At 36.2% G+C, this 23,965-nt stretch overlaps 1 non-coding gene across 1 annotated transcript; it reads right to left on the bottom strand.

Annotated features, from left to right (window-relative positions):
• Positions 1 to 18,921: 18,921 nt before the first annotated feature.
• Positions 18,922 to 19,028, bottom strand: LOC128281214 (small nucleolar RNA R71). The gene has a single exon (XR_008271427.1). It is a non-coding gene; the product is annotated as a small nucleolar RNA R71 (small nucleolar RNA).
• Between the last annotated feature and the right edge of the window lie 4,937 nt (positions 19,029 to 23,965).

Raw genomic sequence — 23,965 nt, 5'->3', positions numbered from 1 at the left:
GTTTTGATGCAAGAAGGAAAAGTCATAGCTTATGCCTCCAAACAGTTGAAGCTGCATGAAAAAAATTATCCGACACACGATTTAGGGTTGGCCGCTATTATTTTCGCATTGAAAATTTGGCGATATCATTTGTACGGTGAAAAATGCCATATCTTTACCCATCACAAAATCTTAAAGTATATAATGACTCAGAAAGATCTAAATTTACGACATGATGATTCGGCATTCGAAATCCCAGTTGAACCTTAGTAATAGATTAGGGTACTAGTGACATATCATTAGGGGATACTTTGATTTGGCTTCAGGCCATAATATTGGCACTTAAGGTGCGAGCTTCATTGACTTGGCTTCGGGCCATGATATTAGCACTTCGGGTGTGAGATATATTCATTTGGCTTCAGGCCATGATATTAGCACTTCGGGTGTGAGATATATTGAGTTGGCTGCGGGCCATGATATTGGCACTTAGTGTGCGAGACTCCTGAGTATCCGAATTCTATTCTAAATGGTTCAACGGGTATGTTGAAGATGTGAATTGATGAGAAATAGATACGTATCGGTACAAGTATGTACAGAAAACTATTCGAACAATGAGTTAAAGAAATTTTAGAGCTTACGATCATTTATGTGGTTAAATCATATGTTAACTTAGTGATTAATGTTTAAATGCAAGATATGTTATTCATTTTGAAGTGTAAATAAATGGTGATATTTATTTCTTATTTTCATACAAGCTTACTAATCTATAAATCTTACTTTGTTTATTTTCCCATGTTTTATAGTGATTTCTAAGCTAGCTCGGATTTGGGGATTGTCGGAGACTACATCACACTATCAAGCTATCAATTGGTACTTTTAAGCTTATTTTTGGAATATATCGCATGTATAGGATTATGGTCATTTTGGTTATGAGTTGAAAATTATTTTTTTCCATTTGAATTGGCTTGTCAATGTTTATGTTTTGGATTGTATATATAGCCATGTGAGTTGGCTTATATTAGGGATTTTGATAATGTATATAAGTATGCAAATGACCTTTGTATTGAGTTTGGTAATGGTCCTATAAATGCTAATTGTGATGGGTAGTTATTAAATTAGTATTTGGAGTATGAAATATTCCATGTTTGAGAAATGATATGTTTGTGATATAAGATGAAATAATGCATGTTTGAATGTATACATATTAATGATTTGAGATTTTGGTATTGGTATGAAATTGTTTGGCATAATATAGATTCTGTGTGCCTTGTTGTGGTTGGAAATAAAATGGTATGATTTATGTTTGGATGAGTTTAGAAGAATGTCTATTAATGCTATGATTTGGTGCCTTTGAGTTTGATGTAGGTGAGCATAGGTTTAGGTGGCAAAATGGCTTGGTAAATAGCCTATTTTTTTCCACACGGGTAGAGACACAGGTGTGAGTCTCAACCGTGTACGATGCATGGTTAGATTACACGGCTGTGTGTTCCCTAGTGTTGAAATTGAAACCAAGTTAGTATGCTCTATAGGGCCTCACACACGGACGTGTGACCTGGCCGTGTGGCATAAGTCAGTATACCCTACATGTTTGGCACGGCCTCGCACACGGGCGTTTATCTCCATTTTTAGGGCACATGGGCTAGCCACACGGCCCTGTGTGTTGGCTGTGTGACCCAAATCATAGAGTTACACGGGGTTGAATACGGGCTGGGGCACGACCATGTTCTCCCATTTCGAATGTTCACGCGGCCTGTGACACGGGCGTGTTTGTTAGCCGTGTGAGACACATGGCCGAGTCACACGGGCATGTGTCCCTATTTTTGGAAAAATTTTCTAAGTGTTAAAAAAGTTTTCAAAGTTATCGGTTTAGTTCCAAACCACTCCCAACGCATGTTTAGAGCCTCGTAGACTCGTATTAGGGACAAAATGTTTGGTTGTGGATGGATTGTATATGATTTGATTAATTTTACATGAAATGTATGTTTAAATTTGTTATAAGTCCGGTAATGCTCTGTAACCCTATTCCGGCATTGAATACGGGTGAGAGGTGTTACAATAGAGATGGGTTAGGGTGTTACATTTAGTAGTATCGGAGCTATAGTTTAATTGGTTCTCGGACTGAGCGTAGCATGTATGGGGTCTAGAAATACATGACATTTTATAACCTGTGATAGTGTGATGTCTCATGACTTAATGTGATTCTTTTCCTTTTATAGATAAAATATGTTTTTCCCAACCGAGCTAATTCCGATAAAGTCAAAAGCAATACTGAAGCCTTTGATTAAAAGGTTGCTCTTAATGTGCTGAAATTCAATTAAGTATAAAGAAAACACCCATTGTATTCTTATTAATGGTTAATGATATGTTTAATATGTGTGAATTAATTTTGTGGCTTTATGACCTCTACCCCCCGTCTTCAAAGTACTATATGACAGAATGTTCATAAGATTTCTATTGATTAAGTCCAAAGGTGCGGAGTTGAAAAGTTTAGAGGTAGAGTGAATAATGATTCAGCTAGAGGATAATATTGGGTAGCAAACACAAAGAGTTCTAGATGAAGAGTTATATTTTCTGAGGATTATCTGATATGTGCAGTGACACTATTAAAAAAAGAGGGTTATTCACTAGTAATCTACTTTAACTACCATGGTATCAAAATAATGGATTAACTGGGATTTCTCCTAAACTGATTTTTTAAAAAAAAATTAAGTCAAATGTGAGATCACAAGAAATGGTATGAAATGGAAGTTTGTGAGTTCAGCAAAGGTAGCATACCCAAAACATTTATACTCTTCCATAAAAGAAAATGAAAGAATCGAGTATTCATTTTTAACATCATTTAGATTGTCTTACAGATATCGAATAAAATAGAATAGTATGAGATTATCAATGCCCTTCAATAGTCGGTGTTTTTGTAATTAAAATGTAAATAGACTTGAATGCAGCCATTGTGGTCGAAATCATTCTAGAGTGTGTAGTTTAAAAGACAGATTCTATTTTAAATTGTGGATTCTCCTACTATATTAAGAAAGATTGCTCGAATCTAATTGATTTAAGTAAAGAAGAATGTAAGACCTGTTGTTATTTTTTTACAAGAGGCAAGTGGCCAGGAATTTGAAGCACAATTAGAGTCAGTGGAACTGGAACAAAGACACAATCATTTGATCTGAAGCTCAAACTCTCGCCAAAGCTTATGTGATCTGAGTACATATTACTGGTACCTTTTCTATTTCTAATGTTACTACCTTTTTATGAATTTGGTGCTATGTATGATTGTTTGATTGTGATTATTCATTATTTGATTATGATTATCCTGGATTTTAGAGTATCTAAAATGGAAGCTGATCAGTTATCAACAATTTGAAGTTTACATATATCCTTTTTACAGAATTATTGGGTTTACTACTAATCGTGTGATTCGTAACAAGTAATAAATATTTATAATGAAGATCAAACCTAGACTAACTATTATCACGATGAAAAGGCAAGCGCACCTATCAAAAAATAGTATAGTAATGGCAAGACTGGGATATCGTACCCAAGGGAACCAAAAGTACTAGTAATAACTATCTTTTTATTATCTAGCCTAAGAATAAAAGGGTTTGTTTTAATTAACTAATTATTTAAACTAAGAAAGCACATAGAAAAGAATTGGGGAATTGCTTTTGGGAAAATCAATTGACTTGAGACAATACCTAAGGAAAAATTCACCTAGACTTTACTTGTTATTCTGGCTCCGAATCGGACGATTTATTTATTCAACTTGTTCCGTAGAGATCCCTAAGTTATGTTATTATCCCTATTCAAGACTAATAACTTCTAATCCCTAGATTGAATAACCGAGACTTTTCTCTAATTAACACCCTAGGGTTGCATTAACTCGATCTATGGATCCCCTTATTAGGTTTCACCCTAATCCGACAAAATCTTGTCACCCTATTTCTAGGCGTGCAATCAACTCCGCTTAATTATGGCAAATGTACTCTTAGACAGGGTCTATTCCTCCTCTGAATAAGAGCGTGTCTTGAATCAGTATCCTGGGATGTCAAAACAAGAATTAAGAACACATAATTAAGAACAAGTTAAATATTTATCATACGATTCAGAAAATAATAACAAGATTCGTCTTAGGTTTCATTCCCCTTAGGTATTTAGGGGTTTAGTTCATAACTAAATAAGAAAACATCTCCGAAGAATAAAGAATACAAAACATAAAGAAAACCCAAAACTCCTGAAGGGAAATTGAGGAGAGATCTTCAATCTTGATGATGAATCCGACTTCTGAGATGGATCAATCGGCCTCCTTAGGGTAATTCCTTACCCCTCTTCTCTGTCTCCTTTTTCTCCTCCTATAGTGCGTATTTATAGGCTTTGGAATGCCTAGAAACCCTCCAAAGTGGCCTTTTCTGAATTGGACTTTGGGCTCAGCAAGGACACGCCCGTGTGACACGGCCATATGACGTGATTGCGAGGCCGTGTTCAATTCGTTAAATTGTACACGACCGTGTGGGTTAATGGCCAGGCCGTGTGAATCGTGAAAGCCTTGGTCGACACCCTCGAAAGACACGGGCGTGTGAGCTGCCCGTATGGCAAGGCTTAGGCCATGTCATCTTCTCGATTTGGTCTGTTTTATCCTTTTTTGGCTCATTTTTGGCTCCTTTTGACTCTTGGTGCTCTCCTAAGTACAAAACATGAAATTAAAGCATTAATAGCATCAAATTCACTAATTCTAATGATAAATCATCTATAAAATGCATTAAACATGGGGTAAAAATATGTATAATTTATGGTTTATCAACTACTAGAGAAAGAAATCAAGTTTTCATAAAATAAATACCAGAAACTACTCCGATCTCAATTGTTTTATGCAAAATGTATCTAACTGAATTAAAAAAAAAATTAAAAGTTTAATTGCAAGGATTAATTGATAGAGGTTTTATTCGACTGAGTGTATCACTTTGGAACACACTTCTATTGTATTGTGAAGAAGAAAGATGAGTCTATGAGTTTATCTATAGATTTGTAGTAGTTGAATAAAGTCACGATAAAGAATAAACATTTGTTACTTCGTATTGAATATCTATTCGAGTAGTTAAAAAATGCTAAAATAGATTACCAATCTAGTTATTATCAATTATGAGTTAGAAATGTAGATGTATCGAAAACAACATTCAGAATCTATTGTGAACATTATGAGTTTCTAATAATGTCTTTCCTATTAAATAATGCCCTGCAGCATTTAAGGATTTATGGAATCAGATTTCTCTACAATTACGTCTCGATGGATTCATTGTTATTTTTTATTGATGATGTAATGATTTGTTATAAGACTAATTCAGAGCATGCTCAGCATTTGAATATCTGTACTATAAATTATTTATTAAGAAGTTTTTGATAATTATATTATCGATGATGAAGTTGTTATAAGGACACGTTGCATTTATTTGGTCAGTTAAGTGCCATTAGAGTTTTGGTCAGTTGAAAATTTTATTGATAAAAGCTCAAGTACTGGTTCAGCCTAAGTTTCGAAAGGAATTCATAAAACTATTACAGTTTGATTATTATGCCAGGTGATCTTGAATTATGCCAGTTTGATTATTACAGACTCAAAAGTTAAATTGTTGTTCTTTAGAGGATTATGGAACATAAAATTAGGACTCGAAATTGTTAGTTGAACGGGAACAAATTCAGAATGATCAGATCACCAAGTTTAGTATGGATTGTGATAATAGTTTATATTTTCGAAATTAAATATGGGAGTGGAATAGCTCAGAGATAATACAAGATATTTTGCATAAGGTTCTTAGCATCGTTTAGTTTATTTAAACTAAACAGCAACAACATCTAAAATGACTTGAGGCAAAGTTACTAATGACTAGGAATAAAACACGAAAACTTCAGAATTTGTACCAAGACGTCCAATATGTCAACAAGTCAAAGCTGGGTATCAAGTTTTGTATGAATTATTACGGCTTGTTATGATTTTTAAAGGGGATTAAGAGCGAGTTACATTAGATTCTATGTCTGAATTATTTTTTACAACATGAAGAAAGACTTGATCTGAATTGTTACTATCAGATTGACGAAGTTGATTTAAATTGTTTTAATCAGAATGGATTAACCACTCAAAAAGCTAGTTTAGTTGCATGTATTTGGGTTTGTCTTTAAATTTTGAAATAATTTTATAGAGCTATGGCACAACCAGACGGACAATCGAAATGAGAAGCTCGGATTCTGGAATATTTAATATAGGGATATATCAACTAGATCAGGGATATATCAACTTGGGAAAATGTTTACCAAGGGTTGAATTCGTTTTGATAACAGCCATCAGTCTTGTATTAAAATGATATTGGTTGAAGCTTTTTTACGGATGGAATGTAGAACCCTGGTATGCAAGACAAATGAAGCGATAACAAGTTATTTAGGATAGAGTAACCAGAATTCTTATGAGGTAAGAAATTTCGAGGACGACATTTACTTAAGGGGAAAGAGTTGTAATAGCCCATTCTTTAGTGGTTTCAAGGTCACAAATTTGATGAATGAGTTCGTAAATATTATTATTTCATATTTACAAGCCAAATATTGTATTATAATAAATTTTTATTTAATAATTTATGTTATTTGATCGAATCATTAGGTTCAAGTGGTAAATCCTTAAAGTCAAGTTGTTATGAAAAATGAGGATTCGGGACCTCATATCTATAAACTGAGTAATAGATATTTTATTAAATATTTAGGAGTGTTGTTAGGGTCATATTAAAATTTGGTTAAGAAATTTTAACGTTTAGATAATTAATTAAGGTAAAATGACTAAATTGTAAAAGGTGCAAAACTTGTTAATTATTAAATTTAGATGATTAAATAGCTTAATTAATAAAAAAAGGAAGGACCAATAATGTAATTAAACCTTGTTAGGTTTGTAGACGGCAAAATGGAACAAAAATTAATTAATTATAGTGTAATTAATGGCAACTTTGTAAATAAATAAAAAATTAAATAAAAAAATTGAAAGAAATGGACATTTCTTCTTCATTTTTCTTTACCTATTGTCGAAATACCATTGAAGGAGGGCTCTAAGCTTCGGTTTCCTCTCCTTAGTGCATGTGAGCTCAATTCTCACCTATTTATTGTAATTTTTATGTTTTTGAGATCGTTACAACTAGGTCCAGCTAGCGTATACCTTTGTTTTTGAATCTATTAAAAATTTTATAATCTGTTAAAAATTTTATAAGCTGCCATTGTTGAATTTGGTAGTTTTTAATGATAATTATGTGTTTGAAGCTTTGATTATGGTATTTGGTTATTTTGTGAAGTAATTGTTATTAGTTTTTTATTTAAGGATTAAATTGTTAAATGTCAAAATCATATGGTTAATTGGTGAATAAGAGGTGTTTTTTGGACTGTTTAGAAACCTTGAACATTCGAATAGCATGCTAAGTCTTTAGAAATGGTTAATTTGATTATTTTTGGGTCAAGGGACCAAATTGTATAGATTATAAAAGTTAGGGGCAATTATGTAATTTTCAAAAATAAAAGGGTTTAAATTGTAGAATAAATTAGAATATGAAATGTAAGCTAATAAATAGAAAATTTTACAATTTAGATAAAGACCCATTCACTAATGAAAAGAAAAGGTTACGGTTACATGAAAAGGCACACTATGTGTGAGCATTCCCGAGTATCCAATGATATTCTATACAGTTCAATAAGTAAGTAAAGGTTAATGGAAAGAAAAGTATAAAAAGTTAATGTACTGATGTTCATATGAAATGGAAAAATGGATATGCACATATATAATGAAAAGATGATAATTTATTATGTGAAGGATGAAATAAGCATGGAATTTATTTCTTAATATATGTTATGTTTCATAGATTTTATGTTTACTTATTATCTTCTAACTATGTAGACTCAAATGTGTAGAATGTGAAATGCATATATAAAATCTAAATGTTTATTACATATATGCCATGATTTACAGTGCTATATTATGTATGATATATGAAGTTTAATGTGTGAAGGGTAATGAAAATGAAATTTCATAGTATATGATGAAAGTAGTCGATGATTTGAAAAGCTTGAGATATTATATGCCTTACTTGGTTAAATTTATATGTGCATTGCTTCACCTACTATTCTTGTAAGGTGTTGTGTATAGGAAAAAAAAAACAATTTGGACTATGGCTAAATGGAATCATTTATAGTTGTTTAATTAATGCACTTGGTAAGTTTAAGTTCCTTATACGAACTTACTAAGTATTAGTTGTTTACCTAGTTGGTTTTTTACCAAGTTAATTTCCTCTATTTTTGAAGGTCACCAGAAAGCTCGATCGATTGAAAATTTTGTTGGAGCACGATCACACTATCTAACAATCCATATTGTTAAATTTTAGTTATTTTGGAAAATGATTATAAATGGCATGTAATATGGTTATAAGTGTAGTCTTGGTAATTGGTTCATTTTTAAATGGTGCCAAGTTTATTCATTTTCACATCTTTCGATGAAAGCTTAAATGATGTGTATTAATATGGGATGATAGTAACTATGCATGCCCTCACGTGAGTAGAAAGAAGATGATTGTGTGATATGTTTGATATGGTTATTTGGCATGTATAGGACTTTATATAATGGTAGTTCTTAAATATGTAATGCCCTAAAATTTGTGCACAATGGTAGTTCTTGAGATTAATTGACACAATTGTGTATCTGCATTAGTGGTTAAGTGCTCTGGGTGTGTCTGGGAGGTACCAAGTTGAAGCCACGCCTTTGGAAAAATTTTAGATTTTTCTAAATAAAGCTTAACTTTGTTCAATAGGCTTTTATTTAAATGTTTGTAAGTATACAACAAAATGGGCCTGCTGATCTAGTGGTTGGGTGGAGCGTTAGTGTGTTGGAGGTCCTGTGTTCGAATTCCTGCTTCAGCAAGGGTGTTTTAGTTTGCTGGGGTTGGTGGCAGAGTTTTGGTTGCATCAGAATTCTGATTAGTGGGATTAGTGGAGAGATTTGAGGGATTGGGAGTTAGGGTTTATCCTGAGTAGGTTTCTTTTTTCAAAATTTTGGGCTGTTTCTCCCAAATTCCTGACGTGATTCTCTGTTTCTCTGCCAAAATTCATTCTCCCTCTTTCTTCTTCGTTTGATTCCTGTTTCGATTCGTTTTCTTTTGCTTACCGTCTGACTTTATTGATTCGGTAAGGGGAATTAAATGTTGTTGTAGTCTTGTTTTTTTTCAAGTTGTCATTTGGAGACTTAATCCCTATTTTGGAAGCAGCGAATCATGGAGTTTGGGGTTCTCCTCTCATGAATTTATAGTTTAAATCGCTTGGAGTGTTAAGGTAAGTGTGGCTGTGCGAATGGAGTTATGGCCAGTTTCATGACTTCATTTTAACCGAATTTTAGGTCTAACTCTGGGTGTTGTTATGTCAATATTTAGGTTCTAGAAGGCTCGAGATAGTTTTCACAAAGAAACAGTACCAGGTGTGTACCCAAAAATGCAGAAAATGAGGTTTCAGCAAAAGCTGAAAACCATGTTGTTGACGCTACAGGTCCATGTGGTAGGCCGTGTGCCACGGGCGTTTGATCAACGAGGCCAGGCTATGCGTACCAGATACAGCCGTGTGATGGGCAGATAGGCCGCGTGCGACACATGGTCTCGACCAATTTGGGTCGTGTGGGCCACACAGGCGTGTGGGCCCACATAGGTAAGCCGCACGAGTATGTTGGATTCTGGGCTATGCCGTGTGATCCACACGACTTGTAACGCCCCAAAAATTTAGAGTCTTTAATCTTGTATTATTTGGCACAAATGACATGTTTGCTTTACTGGCTTAGTGATTTGAATGGGTTTGGGAGTGTTTAAGAAGCCTAGGTTCAAGTCTTGGCTTTTGCAAAATTTTTAGTGTTGCTCTTAAATGAATCTGGACATTGTCATATAGGCCTTATAAAAAATAGTGCTTGTTTTATGACACAAGAGAGCGTGTGGTCTAGTAGCAAGGTGATATGTTGCTTCTGTTGGGGGACTTGAGTTCGAGTCCTCGGTTGCACAATGGGGTAATTATTTTGCTATTTAAGCTATGTAGGTAGTGGAGTTAGACTAAGACTGTAAGGTTGAATTGGTTATGACAGTTTGAATAGAGTTTGAATGGGGTGTTGGAGTGTTTTGTTGAGAGAATCAAGGAGAGATATTAGGAGAAAATCAAGGGTTTTGAGGGTGTGGATGTGGTAGTGTGGAATTGGGTTTCTAGCTGCTCAGAATTTCGGTTGTAACTTCTTTTGGGGGAATATTCCTTGTTTCGGTTTCTCTTTGGACACTTTTTCTTTTGCATTTTTTTCTCTGGCCGAATATTCTTGGTTCATAACAACGTAAAATCGCACTTTGGTCAATTGCTAACAAGCTGAATATTTTTCTCTCTTTTCTCTCTTCTCTGTGTTTCTTTTCCTTTTTTCCTCTTTGCTATTTTCTGTTGGTAAATCAATTGCTGACTGCCTCTTCTCCTCCTCCTTTTCATTCATTCGGTTTTAGCCATTGGTTCATGACCAATTATCTACTCCTCATCTCTTCATCTTGTTACGGCTTGACGACTATTGTAGGTATATTCGACTCTTGCTTGTTCTCTTTAATTGATTCATGTTACCTCTGCTTAAAGTCGAATGCTCCTCCCTTCTCTTGTTCTCTTGTAGGCAGTTTTTGTTCTCTTCTTTTAGGTGTGTTATTCTTTTGATTCTCAGAATTCCTCGAGAAGTGAAGGAGTTTTGGTGTTAGTTAGCCATCGAAATCGTTTTCTTATCACTCGATCTAAGGTAAGTATGGGGGCTAACATGTTGGGATATTGGCTGAATGCCCTATCTCTGGTTTTGGGTGTTATTTAGGCAATAGGTATCGATTCAAGTCTTCGGTTTATAAGATTGTTGTAATGGGTTTCCTGGATAATGCAGCTTTTTGGCAAAGGAGGGTGTGGTCAACCTTTGATTAACATTATTGATGGGTTAAACCTCATCCGTTGGCTAAGGCAAGTGTTAATGCTATTCTTTTTTGGGATTAAGTTTTAGTAAGTGGGTGTTGACTCTAGTGCCAAACATTTAACCGAATGTCTTGATTAATGTAGGTTTGAGTTCAAAGGCTTTTTGTAAGTATTTGCAACCAAGTGTGTAAACACACCCCCTTTCAATTATAAAATGGCAAAAGCCGAAAAGCCGAAAATACGATGTTGGAGGCCACATGAGCGTGCGATCACTCTTGTGGTAAGCCAAGCTCACGAATCATGGGCGAAAGACTGTAGAGGCCACCATGGGCATCCTCATTGGCTTAGGCTGTTTAGAGACATGTTAGGCTGAAATAGGCCGTGTGGGCCTAATGGGCTTGTGGGCTCCACACGGATAAATTCCACAATATAGCTGGCATGGTCGTGGTAATTTTTGGGCTTGATGGGCCACACAGGCATGTAGGCCTACTTGGGCCACATAATGGGCCTTGGACCTATTTACACGGTTAGGATTTTTAAGGTTACACGAGTCACTTGAGGTTATTGTAGACCTTCTGATGGGTCGAGAAAAGTACCTAGACCCCTAAGGCGGGTAAAATGACAAAAAATACCACTATAGGGTAAAATAGTCCCTTGAGGGTAAATGACTCATTCATGCTATGATTTGACTGTACTGAGCATGACATCTGTATACTTGTATGATTTATGACATGACATTCTGCATGGGGTTGGGATACTGCTAAGGAGGAAGTGTATTATACTGGTGGCTTTGCCACATATACTGATACTGGCAGCTTTGTTGCGATACTGTTACTGGCAGCCTTGCTACAATATTAGTGTGTTGACTGGGTGGGTCGACTTTATCCTCAAATGGTGTGTTGGTGGTACGGAGTGGTGTGTTGGTTGGTTTGGGATGGGTTGCATTATTGTACCACACTGATACTGTATTGGGCTAAAGCCCAATTTGTACTGTTTCTGAATAGGGCTCAGGCCCAGACTTTCACTGTATGCTGTATACCGATTGACTGATAGAGGATTACACACTGAGTTTTCGTAAACTCGCCCTTTCTTTTTTACTGTGCAGGTAATCCCTAGCTATAGGTGATTTTTTGCTATGAGGGACTCGGAGGTGGCCACACGACTGCAATTAATTTACATTTGTTTTATTTATACTTAAGGTTTTGTTCTGGGTTTATGTTTTTTGTAGTAAGGCCATTTTATAGGATTTAATTTATAATTGGCCTTTTAGTTATTTACTTAAAACTGCTAGTTTTAAGAAGTCGAGATTCCAAAATAAGAACTATTTTACAAAGACATGTGCTTTAACTTCAAATTTTTAAAAGCTTCTGCAATCTAAAATAATTTAGCTTATCAAGAGCAATTTATATGGTAAAACATTTTAACAAGATAATTTGGTAATAGCAAAGACCTTAGCTCACTAAAATTTTAGAAAAAGAAAAGAAAAATCACAAAGAAGTTTTGTTTGACGACAAATTTTTGATTCATAAGCCTTCATTTTTGAAAAACACTTCAATGTGACACACCAGATTCAGCCATAACGTCTGGGCCGGGTTTGGGGAGTTACATTCCCAAGGTCAATTCAGGCCGTCTGGGCCCACACGGGCAGACAACATGGGTGTGTGAGCCCATTTCACTGATTTGTTGCCAAGTTGCATGGGTCGCCAAAGGCGACAGTGAACCTACGGTAGGGTCGGTAAGCTTACCTAGACCCCTAATTAAATGAAATGACTGTATGATTGATGTATATGTATACATGTTATCAAGCGTGATGATGTTTCACTAAACTGATATTGTATGTACTGTTATCATGTTATAGCATTTCATAACTGTATATTGCATTGCATTGGGTTGGGGGTTGATATTGTTCGGAGGAAGTGTATTGAAAGGCTTCGAGCCTAATTTACTGGCAGCACAGCTGCAAACTATTGTCTAGTGCCGCATTCGGTACTACTTGGAGTGTAGGGATGGATGGGTTGATTATATCCCCACATGGAGTGTAAGGTTGAATGAGGATGGTGTGTAGAGCTTGGATGGGTAGGATTTCTATGATTGCATATCTGTTACTGCTACTAATACTGTGATGGGCTAAAGCCCTACTGCATGACTATTTTTGTACTGAGATGGGCTAAGGCCCAAACTGGAATGATACTGAAAAGGGCTTAAGCCCAGACTGTGATTAGTTGGTTGTTGTCTGTTCATTTGTATGGGGATTACACACTGAGTTTACGTAAACTCACCCCTTCTGTTTAATCTATACAGGTAATCCCTAGGTATAGGCAAGTCGGTACAGCGAAGGACTTAGTGATGGCCACACGACTTCTTTTACACTGTTTATTGCCTATTCATGATTTTACTTTTATTTGGGGGTATTTTGCTGTAATTATGGCCTTTACAGATTTTTGTTTAAATTTAGATTTATACAGTTTTATGATTTAAATCTGTTAGTGATAGGTAAAACTCGGGTTTTCAAATTAAATTGATGTTTTATCAAAATACCACGAACACGCAAACTGTTTAAAAGCTTTCGTCATGAAAAACGTTTTGGAAATTGAATACCAATTTGAAAATGGTTAATGTTTTGAAAACGAATGACATGATTTGAAATTAACATAAAATAATTAAAAAGGATTAAATAGAAATGGGGATTTTGCAACGACATATCTTTCGAAAAACACTACCGTGTGACATGGTCAGATTAAGCCATAACGTCTAGACCGGGTTTGGGGTGTTAAATTTAGGGGTATCAGAGCCAGGTTGCAAAACTCAGCTATGGATATGGGTTCTTAAGGCGTGATTTTCTGAAAACTGATTTCTAAATGTTGTTACTAGAAGTGTGGTACACTGAGTTTCTAGCGCCGATCCTGTAAGTTCTTGAAACTGTTTTTGATCGTATATCCTGAAATTGCTATAGGTAGTATATGCTTAAACTACTATAGATAGACTGTACTGGAAACACCCAAAATAGGCTATATCGAGACTGTAGTAAAACTGATAGACATTGATTTACACTGTGATGTACGAAACAAACTTTACATTTCTAATACCGTCTTCATAAAATATTTGTTAATAAACACTGGAACTGTAAACTGATTCATAAAATTGTTAATACAAATAAAACACAAATAGACAATGAGCACTAGAGGTACTCGTGGACGGGGTACAATAGGCCGTGGTAGAGGCTATAGGGGTGTTCGAGCTGGGTCTTCGTCATCTGGCAAGCTGCCTAATTTGGATACTAGTGAGACACCGGCTTCACCTGTGACTAAGATTGGATCTTATGGTTGAGCAGCTGGGGACGACGCTCTGTCCTAGGCCATGTTGAGGATTTTAGAGAGTGTTGTTGGGCCCAATCAGAAGCTGTAGGCCGCAGGTCTGTTATGAAACGACTCCAGTCTAACAGAGCTGAGCTTTTCAGGGTATTGCGGGAGTTTCCCCTAATGTGGCTAAGTACTGGTTAGAGGGCACTGAGAGAATTATGGACGACCTAGACCGCACTCCCGAGCAAAAATTAAAGGGTGCTGTATCGCTGCTACATGATGAGGCATATTAGTGGTGGCATACTGTTAAGAAGGGCACTCAGCCCGATCGACTGACCTGGGAGTTCTTTAAGACTGCTTTCCAAGGGAAGTATGTAGGGGCCAGTTATGTGGATACCCGTAGGAGAGAATTCCTAAATTTGACTCAGGGGATAGGTCAGTGGTCGAGTATGAGGCCAAATTTTTGAGATTGAGCTGCTATCTGCGAGGTATGTTAGCGACTAAGTACGAGCGATGTGTTTACTTCGAGGATGGCCTCAGGGATAATCTGAGGGTTCTAATAGCTCTACAGAGGGAGCGAGATTTTGCTGCATTGGTTGATAAGGCGAAGATCACTAAAGAAGTAAAGCGCGTTGAGCTCTAGAACTGAGAGAGAGGTAAGAGTAAGAGGGATTCGGAGCCATCGAGTTCTATTCAGAGGCCTAAGAAAAATGCCAAAGTTGATGGGCTGATCAGAGTTAGGGCTCCTATAGTTGCTACTGGACAGCCACCGTGTACTAATTGTGGTAGACGCTATTATGGTGAGTGTTGGGAAAGAAGTGGGGATTGTTTGAGGTGCGATTCATTAGAGCACCGTATTAGAGTGTTCGCGGAGGTCCAATCAAATGCAAGCTCCGAGTACTGTACTACACCACCACCGAAGCAGTTAAGCAGCCACCGAGAGGTTGTGGTCAGACCAAATGGGGTATGGGTTGGGTCGTGGTCAAAAAGCACCGGGTAGAACTGCTGGTCATACTGAGGCTAGGCAGCTGACTCTAGTTTATGTTGCATGTCGCTAAGAGAATGGAGATGCTCTGGACGTCATCACAGGTACGTTCTTTATTTATAATGTACCTTATACTACACTGATAGATATAGGATCCACTCACTCCTATATAGCTTGTACTGTGTCCGAAAAATTCGGTATCTTGGTTGAGAGCACTGCAAGTGAGGTAACTGTACTGAGTCTGCTCGGACAATCAGTAAGGGTAAATAAGTTGTTTAGAGATGCTCCTTTAGAGGTTCAAAGGGCTATTTTTCTGGCTGATCTGGTGGAATTGCCTTTCAGAGAATTTGATCTGATACCGGGTATAGATTGGTTGGTTAAACACCGAGTGAGCTTAGATTGTGCCACAAAAAGGTTGTACTGAGAACCGAGGAGGACAGCGAGGTAGTCATAGTTGGGGAACGTTGGAACTACTTATTGAATGTGATTTCTGCATTGAGGGCCAAAAAGTTGGTTCGTAAGGTATATGAGGCGTATTTGGCCTATATCAGTGTTTCAAATTTTGGGGATTCTTCGGTTAAGGATATTAGGACGATTAAGGACTTTTCAAACGTTTTTCCTAAAAAGCCACCTGGGTTACCTCCGAATCGTGAAGTAGAGTTTGGGATTGGGCTCCTTCCTGGTATAGCTCTGGGGTTTATTAACCCTTATAGAATGGCACCGAAGGAGCTCATAGAGCTTAAGGCTCAGATTCAAGAGCTACTGGATCGTGGGTTCATCCGTCCTAGTGTGTCTCTATAGGGAGCACCAATTCTGTTCATGAAAAAGAAGGATGGATCCATGGGTATGTGTATTGATTACCAACAACTAAACAAGTTGACCATAAAGAATAAGTACCCCCTACCGAGGATTGATGATCTATTCAACCAGTTCTGAGGAGCTTTTCTTTTCTCTAAGATTGATCTCCAATCAGCGTATCACCAGTTGAGAATTAAGGAGGCTAATGTGCATAGGATGACATTTAAGACTCGTTATGGACACTATGAGTTCCTAGTAATGCCATTTGGACTGACTAATGCACAGGCAGCTTTTATGGATCTGATGAACCAAGTGTTCCAGCCTATCTAGATCGGTTCGTAGTGGTATTTATTGACGACATACTGGTACATTCGAAGACCGAGGATGAACATGATGAACATATCAGAGTGGTTCTACAGATTCTACGAGAGGAACAACTGTACGCCAAGTTCAGTAAATGTGAGTTTTGGTTACGTGAAGTAACGTTTCTGGGACATTTGGTTTCTGCTGAGGGGATTAAAGTCGATCCTCGAAAGATTGAGACTGTCTTGGATTAGAAGCAACCTAAGATTGTATCTGAGATTTGTAGTTTTCTGGGATTGGCAGGGTATTATCGATGATTTGTAGAAGGTTTTTCACTGATTGTAGCACCCTTGACTAAGCTGCTGCGTAAGGGTGTGCCATTTAATTAGACTGATGCGTAACAAGAGAGATTTGAGAAGCTCAAACGGTATTCATTGAGGCCCCTGTTTTGATACAACCAGAGTCTGGGAAAGAGTTTACTGTCTACAGTGATGCATCACATGTCAGTTTGGGATGTATGTTGATGCAAGAAGGTAAGGTGTGATAAACCGTAATTTATACATATTTTTACCCCATGTTTAATGTATTTTATGGATGATTTTCGATTAGAACTGGTGAATTTGATGCTCCTAATGCTTTAATTTCATGTTTTATACTTAGGAGAGCATAGGAGAGCAAAATGAATGAGAAACGGGCCAAAAACGAAGAAAATAGGCTAAAGTACGAAATCAACATGGCCTGGACCACCTCACACGGGCAGACCACACAGCCGTGTCAATTTGGCAGGCTCGAGCAAGGCCTGAAGTAATCGAATATAAGCGTATCACACGGGCGTGTCCCTGTCGAGCCCAAGTTGAGCCAAATTTACAAAAGGCTAATTTTGAGGGCTCTTAGGCATTCCAAAGCTTATAAATATACCCTAGAGGAGGAAGAAAACACACACGGAGAATAGGGGGTAAGGAATTACTCCAAGGAAGCAGATTCATCCATCTCAGAAGTCGGATTTATCAACAAGACTGAAGATCTCTCCTCAATTTTCCCTCAGGAGATTTGGGTTTTTTTTATGTTTTGTATTCTTTATCATTCTGAGATGTTTTCTTATTTAGTTATGAACAAAATACCCTAAATACCTAAGGGGAATGAAACCTAAGATGAATCTTGTTATTATTTTCTGAATCGTATGATAAATATTTAACTTGTTCTTAATTATGTGTTCTTAATTCTTGTTTTGATATTCCAGGATACTGATTCAAGATAAGCTCTTATTTAGAGGAGGAATAGACCCTGTCTAAGAGTACATTTATCATAATTAAGTGGAGTTGATTGCGTGTCTAGAAATAGGGTGACAAGATTTTGCCAGATTAGGGTGAAACCTAATAAGGGGATCCATAGATCGAGTTAATGCAACCTTAGAGTATTAATTAGAGAAAAGCCTCGGTTATTCAATCTAGGGATTAGCATTATTAGTCTTGAATAGGGATAATAACATAATTTAGGGATCTTTACGGAACAAGTTGAATGAATAAATCGTCTGATTCGGAGCCAGAATAACAAGTAAAGTCTAGGTGGATTTTTCCTTAGTATTGTCTTCAGTTAATTGATTTTCCCCAAAAGCAAATTCCCCAATTCTTTTCTCTGTAAGTTCATAGTTTAGATAGTTAGTTAATTAAAAAAAAAAACCTCTTTATTCTTATGCTTGATAATAAAAAGACAGTCATTACTAGTACTTTTAGTTCCTTTGGGTTCGACAACCCGGTTTTGCTAAAACTATACTATTGTTCGATAGGTACACTTGCCTACATCGCGATAATAGTTAGTTCAAGAACGAGTAATTATAAATATTTAAAACCTACCACGAAATCACGCGATCAAGTTTTTGGCGCCGTTGCCGGGGAATTAAGATATTAGGAACGCTCAATTTTTATTACTTTAACCATTTATATTTCTTGCAATTTAATTTAATTTAATTTAATTATTATTTATTAATTTAGTTTTTCCCTTCTTGGCAGGTTTTTATAGTTTAAGACTAGAAGAAACCTGTCAGGACCATTACTTTTTGATAAAGAAATCGATCGTACAGTTCGCAAAAATCAAAGAGAAATAAGGCGAAGTTTACAGTACACAGAGAATGAGCAAGAAGATGATACTCAACCCCCAACCGAAGAGATGGCTGAAAACCAAGGCAATCAGCTACCTCCTGCAATTGCGGCTAATCAAAATCCTGCTCCATGCACTATGTATGATTATGCTAAACCGTCTTTAACAGGAACTGAATCAAGCATAGTTAGACCTGCTGTAGCTGCAAATACTTTTGAATTAAAACCTAACACTATTCAAATGATACAGCAATTTGTTCTGTTTGATGGTTTGCAAGATGAGGACCCCAACGCTCATTTAGCCAACTTTTTGGAACTATGTGATACATTTAAAATCAATGGCATTTCTGATGATGCCATATATCTTCGGTTGTTTCCCTTTTCATTGAGGAATAAAGTTAAACAGTGGTTGAACTTGTTACCACGAGGGTCAATTACTACTTGGGAACAAATGACTGAAAAATTCTTACTAAAATATTTTTTTCCGGCTAAAACGGCTAAATTACGTAATGATATCTCTTCCTTTGTGCAGATGGATTTAGAAGCACTCTACGATGCATGGGAGAGATACAAGGACTTACTGAGAAGGTGCCCACACCATGGGTTACCGCTTTGGCTCCAAGTTCAAACATTTCACAATGGTCTGAATCCTTCGACTCGGTAAATGGTTAACACAGCTGCTGGCGGAACCATCAATAATAAAACACCTGAAGATGCCTATGAGTTTATTGAGGAGATGTTATTGAATAACTATTAGTGGCAACTCATGAGGACAAAGCCAACGAAAACAGTCGGCGTGTATAACGTCGATTTGGTCACCATGCTCTCTAATAAGGTAGAACTCTTAAATAAAAAGATTGATGGTTTTCTTAGTTCTTCACAGGTTCACCCAGTGATGCAGTGCGGAGCAAGTGGCGGTGGAGAAAGCCATTCTGAATACCAACCTTATGGCCACAACATGGAGATCAAGCAATTAAATTACATGGGTAATAATCCTCGACCTTAAAACAATCCATATAGTAACACTTACAATGCAGGTTGGAGGAACCATCCCAATTTCTCGTGGGACGGTCAAGGAAATCAAAGACCACAACATCCTCTTGGCTACCAGCAACCACCCTACCAATAGGAAAAGAAGCAGAACCTTGAAGAGATGCTCTCAAAGTTTATATCGGTGTCAGAAACCCGTTTTCAGAACACTGAGACGGCACTCAAAAATCAACAAGCGTAGATTCAAGGGCTCGAAAATCAGATAGACCAACTTTCCAAACTAATCTTCGAACGACCACAAGGTAGTTTGCCAAGTAATACCTAACCTAACCCAAGGGAACAGCTCAATGTAATTAATATTCAAGATGACGAAGGAGTCGTTGAGCCTGAACAAGAACCGAGGCAAGAAACTGTGGTAAGCAAAGGTCAAGGTGAGGTGGATTAAAATACAAAAAAATCGATAGATGTCGAATATAAACCTCGTGTGCCATACCCCACGACAAAGAAAGACCGCTCAGATGAACAATTTGGTAAATTCCTTAAACTCTTAAAAAAATTACATATTAACTTACCGTTTATTGAAGCCTTATCGCAGATGCCAAAGCAATGAAATTCCTAAAAGAGCTTTTAGGAAATAAGCGAAAGTTGGACGAGGCGTCGCATGTGGAGCTAAACACAGTGTGCTCAGCTATTCTGAAATATAAGCTACCAAACAAACTAAAAGGTCCAGAGAGTTTTACGATTCCTTGCTTAATTGGTAGTTTAGATGTTAATAATGCATTAGCTGATTTAGGGGCTAGTATCAACGTCATGCCTTATAAAATGTTTAAGCAACTAGGTCTCGAGAAACCCAAACAGACTAGGATGAGCATTCAATTAGCAGACAAAACTATAAGATTTCCCAGGGTATTATTGAAGATGTGCTAGTCAAAATCGATAAATTTATATTTCCCGTTGACTTCATTGTTTTAGACATAGAGGAGGATAGCAACACCCTTTTAATTCTAAGAACGCCCTTTTTAGCAACTACTAAAAAATTATTGAAGTTGGCACAGGTGAGCTCACGCTTCGCGTAGGAGACGAAACACTCACCCTTCAAGCTTGCAATTCTGACAACACATTGAAAATTGAAGGTGATCGTCTAAACCATTCTATTAAAACTGACCACATGATACAACCTACTTTGTAGGAAATAAGTCTGAAGGAAGTACATGAGCCACTCTCAAACAATAGTAAAAGATCTATTCATGAAGAACGAAGGCTGCAAATAGAGGAGCTAGATGAATGGCGAACACATAAACTGAGAACACATGATAAACCGAAACTAGGCCAAAACGAGCCCGATACCTCTCCAAATCAACTTAAGGTTACTGATAAAGTCTAATTAGATACCACAGATCCCCACATTGTCACTACCACACCAAATGAAGAAATCCCTCTTACGGTACTTAGCGTTTTTCCATTTGGTACAGTGGAGGTGAGTCATCCCAAGTTCGGCACTTTTAAGGTAAACAACACCCATTTAAAACCTTATTTTGATGAGACTGATAGCAGGAATAAGGAGTATATACTCCTCGAACCTCCATGATCATTCAACAGAGAGGTAAGTCAAGCTTAGACTATAAATAAGCGCTTCTCGGGAGGCAACCCGAGCACTAACTGTATTAACTTCTTTAAAAATTTAGTCTTCAACACCTAACTTACTAATAGAGCTTCTAAATACAGGTTTTCCACAGAGACGCGGCCAAGCACACAGGCGTGCTTATGGCCGTGTGAAAACAAGGCAAGGAATTCCCCAAAACATGGGCTGCGATAAAATACCACGGCCGTGCGACATGGTCGTGGTCGAGCCTTCAAAAACAACACGGGTGTGCAACACGCCCGTGTGAAAGAACCGTGGGCGAACCTATTAAATTAACACGGGCGTGTGTAGAGCTACACGACTGTGGGAGAAGCGAATCACATCACACACGGGCGTGCCATGAGGCCGTGTGACAGCATCTCAATTCGCGATGAACACGGAATGGAATATGAGCCACACGGGCGTGTACACCAGCCGTGCCACTTGAAAAAAAAATTAGACTATTCTTCTTATTTTATTTTTCTTATATTAAGTTTTTAAGATTCATTCGTTTTAAAAACACGACTTATCTTTATGACTACTATCAGATTATTCCCTTAACTCTCCCTTTATCATCAGAATTATGCTTGCCCTCCAGCTTCATTTCCAATACTCGATCTCGCCAATCCAAGAATATCATTCATTCTTAATTCAAGAAGTTCACTTATCTCCATATCTCATTCTTATACTCCAATATCTATCTTTGTACATTGAGGGCAATGTACATCTTAAGTGTGGGGGGATATTTATTTCATTATCAGAAAAATCCCTGAATGATTGCCTTGTTCTCTTGAAAAACTCTCATATCATATTTAGGATAAATTTTAATTGATTTATGATTTTGATTGATATATCTTAAATTAAAACATAGGCATTTATGCATTGATTGTTTAAACTTTAAGACATTAGAGAATCAAGCATGACAAGTTGATTTTTAAGATATTAAACTCTTAGGTTGTTTCCCCAAAGTTTAGGTATTACTTTGAATTGGTGAAACAGCCTAATTTTCAGTGGTGTCAGAACAGTGATTCGAGATCACTAAATCCGACAAATGAGTAGGAAATATTATTAATTTAGTGAGTATAAGTTAAATGTGAAGTTAGGAAAAATTTTGAAATAGTGAATAGTGTACTAAAAATAAATACTAAAATAATTAGAATCGAAAACGAGGTATCGAAACCTCAGGAATTTTAAATCGAGCCATAAATATTTTTATAAATATTTATGGAGTGTTAATAAGTTAGTATTAAAGTTTCGTCAAGAAATTTTAAAGTTCTGATAGTTGGGAAATGATTAAATAGCTTAAATGATAAAAGAAAGAGGGTTTAAAAGACAAATAGACCCAAGGTCTATTTGGGCTGGATGGCAAGAGCATGAAATTAGCAAGAAAATAAGAACAATTAAGGGCAAAATTGAAAAATTGCAAAATTTACTTAATAAAGCTAGGACTAAAGTGGAATTATCTAGATTTCTCTTTATTTTTCTGCATTCTCATCAGAAAAAACGCCATGGAAGAGTTCCCTTAAGCTGGTTTTTTATATTTTTACTTCAAGTAAGTTAAATTCTTGATTATTTCTTGAAATTTTTGTGTTTTTATGACTTTTACAACTAGGTCCACTTGTTGAATTCATTAGTTTGATTCTATGAAAGAAATTGAAAGTTCCTATGAGTATGTGCTGGAAGTATATGATGATTTGGCATGGAATTAGAGCTTCAAATTGTTTATATGCTGATTTTTTTGAAAGAATTGAATAGAAAATGAATGTTTGGGACCTAATTATAAAAGAGTTTGAAGTTAGAATTTTATGTGGAAATTATGAATTTCAATAGTTATGAAATAACTTATAATTTCTAGGAAAAGTATTAATGTAGAAAATTATCTTAATTGAGGGGTTAATTGAGCAAGGACTGAATTGTATGAATTGTGAAATTTGAGGAAAAATGGAAATCAACATTTTGCACTAAAACTGTTTTGGACAGCAGGAGTAGTCTAATTTTTAAAAATAACCAAAAATTGTAGAAATGGAATTAGAGGATGAATAAAATATGAAATTAAAGCTTATTGAGCCTAGTTTCTTATAAAAGAAATATTTAAGCAATGGAATTGAAAATCATGAGATATGATGAATTTTGTGAGATAAGGTCAGAATGATTTCGGGTTCCCCTGTTCTGACTTTGTAAAATCATAAAAAAATTGGATAAAAATAATTATGGGATTAAATTTATATGTTTAGAATCCTGAATGAGTCTATTTTCAAGAGAAACAAGCGAGGACATCATTCGAATCCTGTACAAAAAGATAATTAATTTTTAGTGAAGAAGGGTCGGAACTGTCAGACAGCAGAACAGGGGAGACTTCAATGAATAAACTGTATTAATTGTTCCAACCAAAAATTATGAAATTTTTATGGTAAGAAGACATATGAGTGTAGTTTCTATAAAAATTTATGGATCTTAATTTGGAGTTCTTTAGCTCAAGATAAAAATAATTTAGTGACTATGACATAGATGGGCAGCTTGAATATTCACATAAGTAGATAGTGAAAATTACGGATAATGTTACCTACAAGTGTGTTGTTTATACTAAGGATGTGGATGGAGAGGAGGAGGAGGAAAAATATACATATATATATATGAATGACTCGTGTATAAATTGATCACATGCCGATTATAATAGATAAGTGTTGAATTAGAAATGATATAATAATTTATTTGGAATATTTATTATGAAATTATGATTATCATTATGATACAAAAATTGAACTTATGAGTTTATATGGCTAAAATTTTAGTGATTATTTGTTAATTTTATGAATTTCATGATGTGTTATTTCATATGTATTGATGATAAAATTGTGAATAATGTAAAAGCATGAAAATTGAATAAATGATCAAATTGAGCATTTCAGTTCAGTGACAAGATGAATTGAAG

Source organism: Gossypium arboreum, chromosome 9 (assembly GCF_025698485.1).
Source record: "Gossypium arboreum isolate Shixiya-1 chromosome 9, ASM2569848v2, whole genome shotgun sequence".
Classification (NCBI taxonomy): domain Eukaryota; kingdom Viridiplantae; phylum Streptophyta; class Magnoliopsida; order Malvales; family Malvaceae; genus Gossypium; species Gossypium arboreum.
The sequence above is the reverse complement of the archived record's forward strand: the minus strand, read 5'-3'. Positions and strand labels throughout refer to the sequence as shown.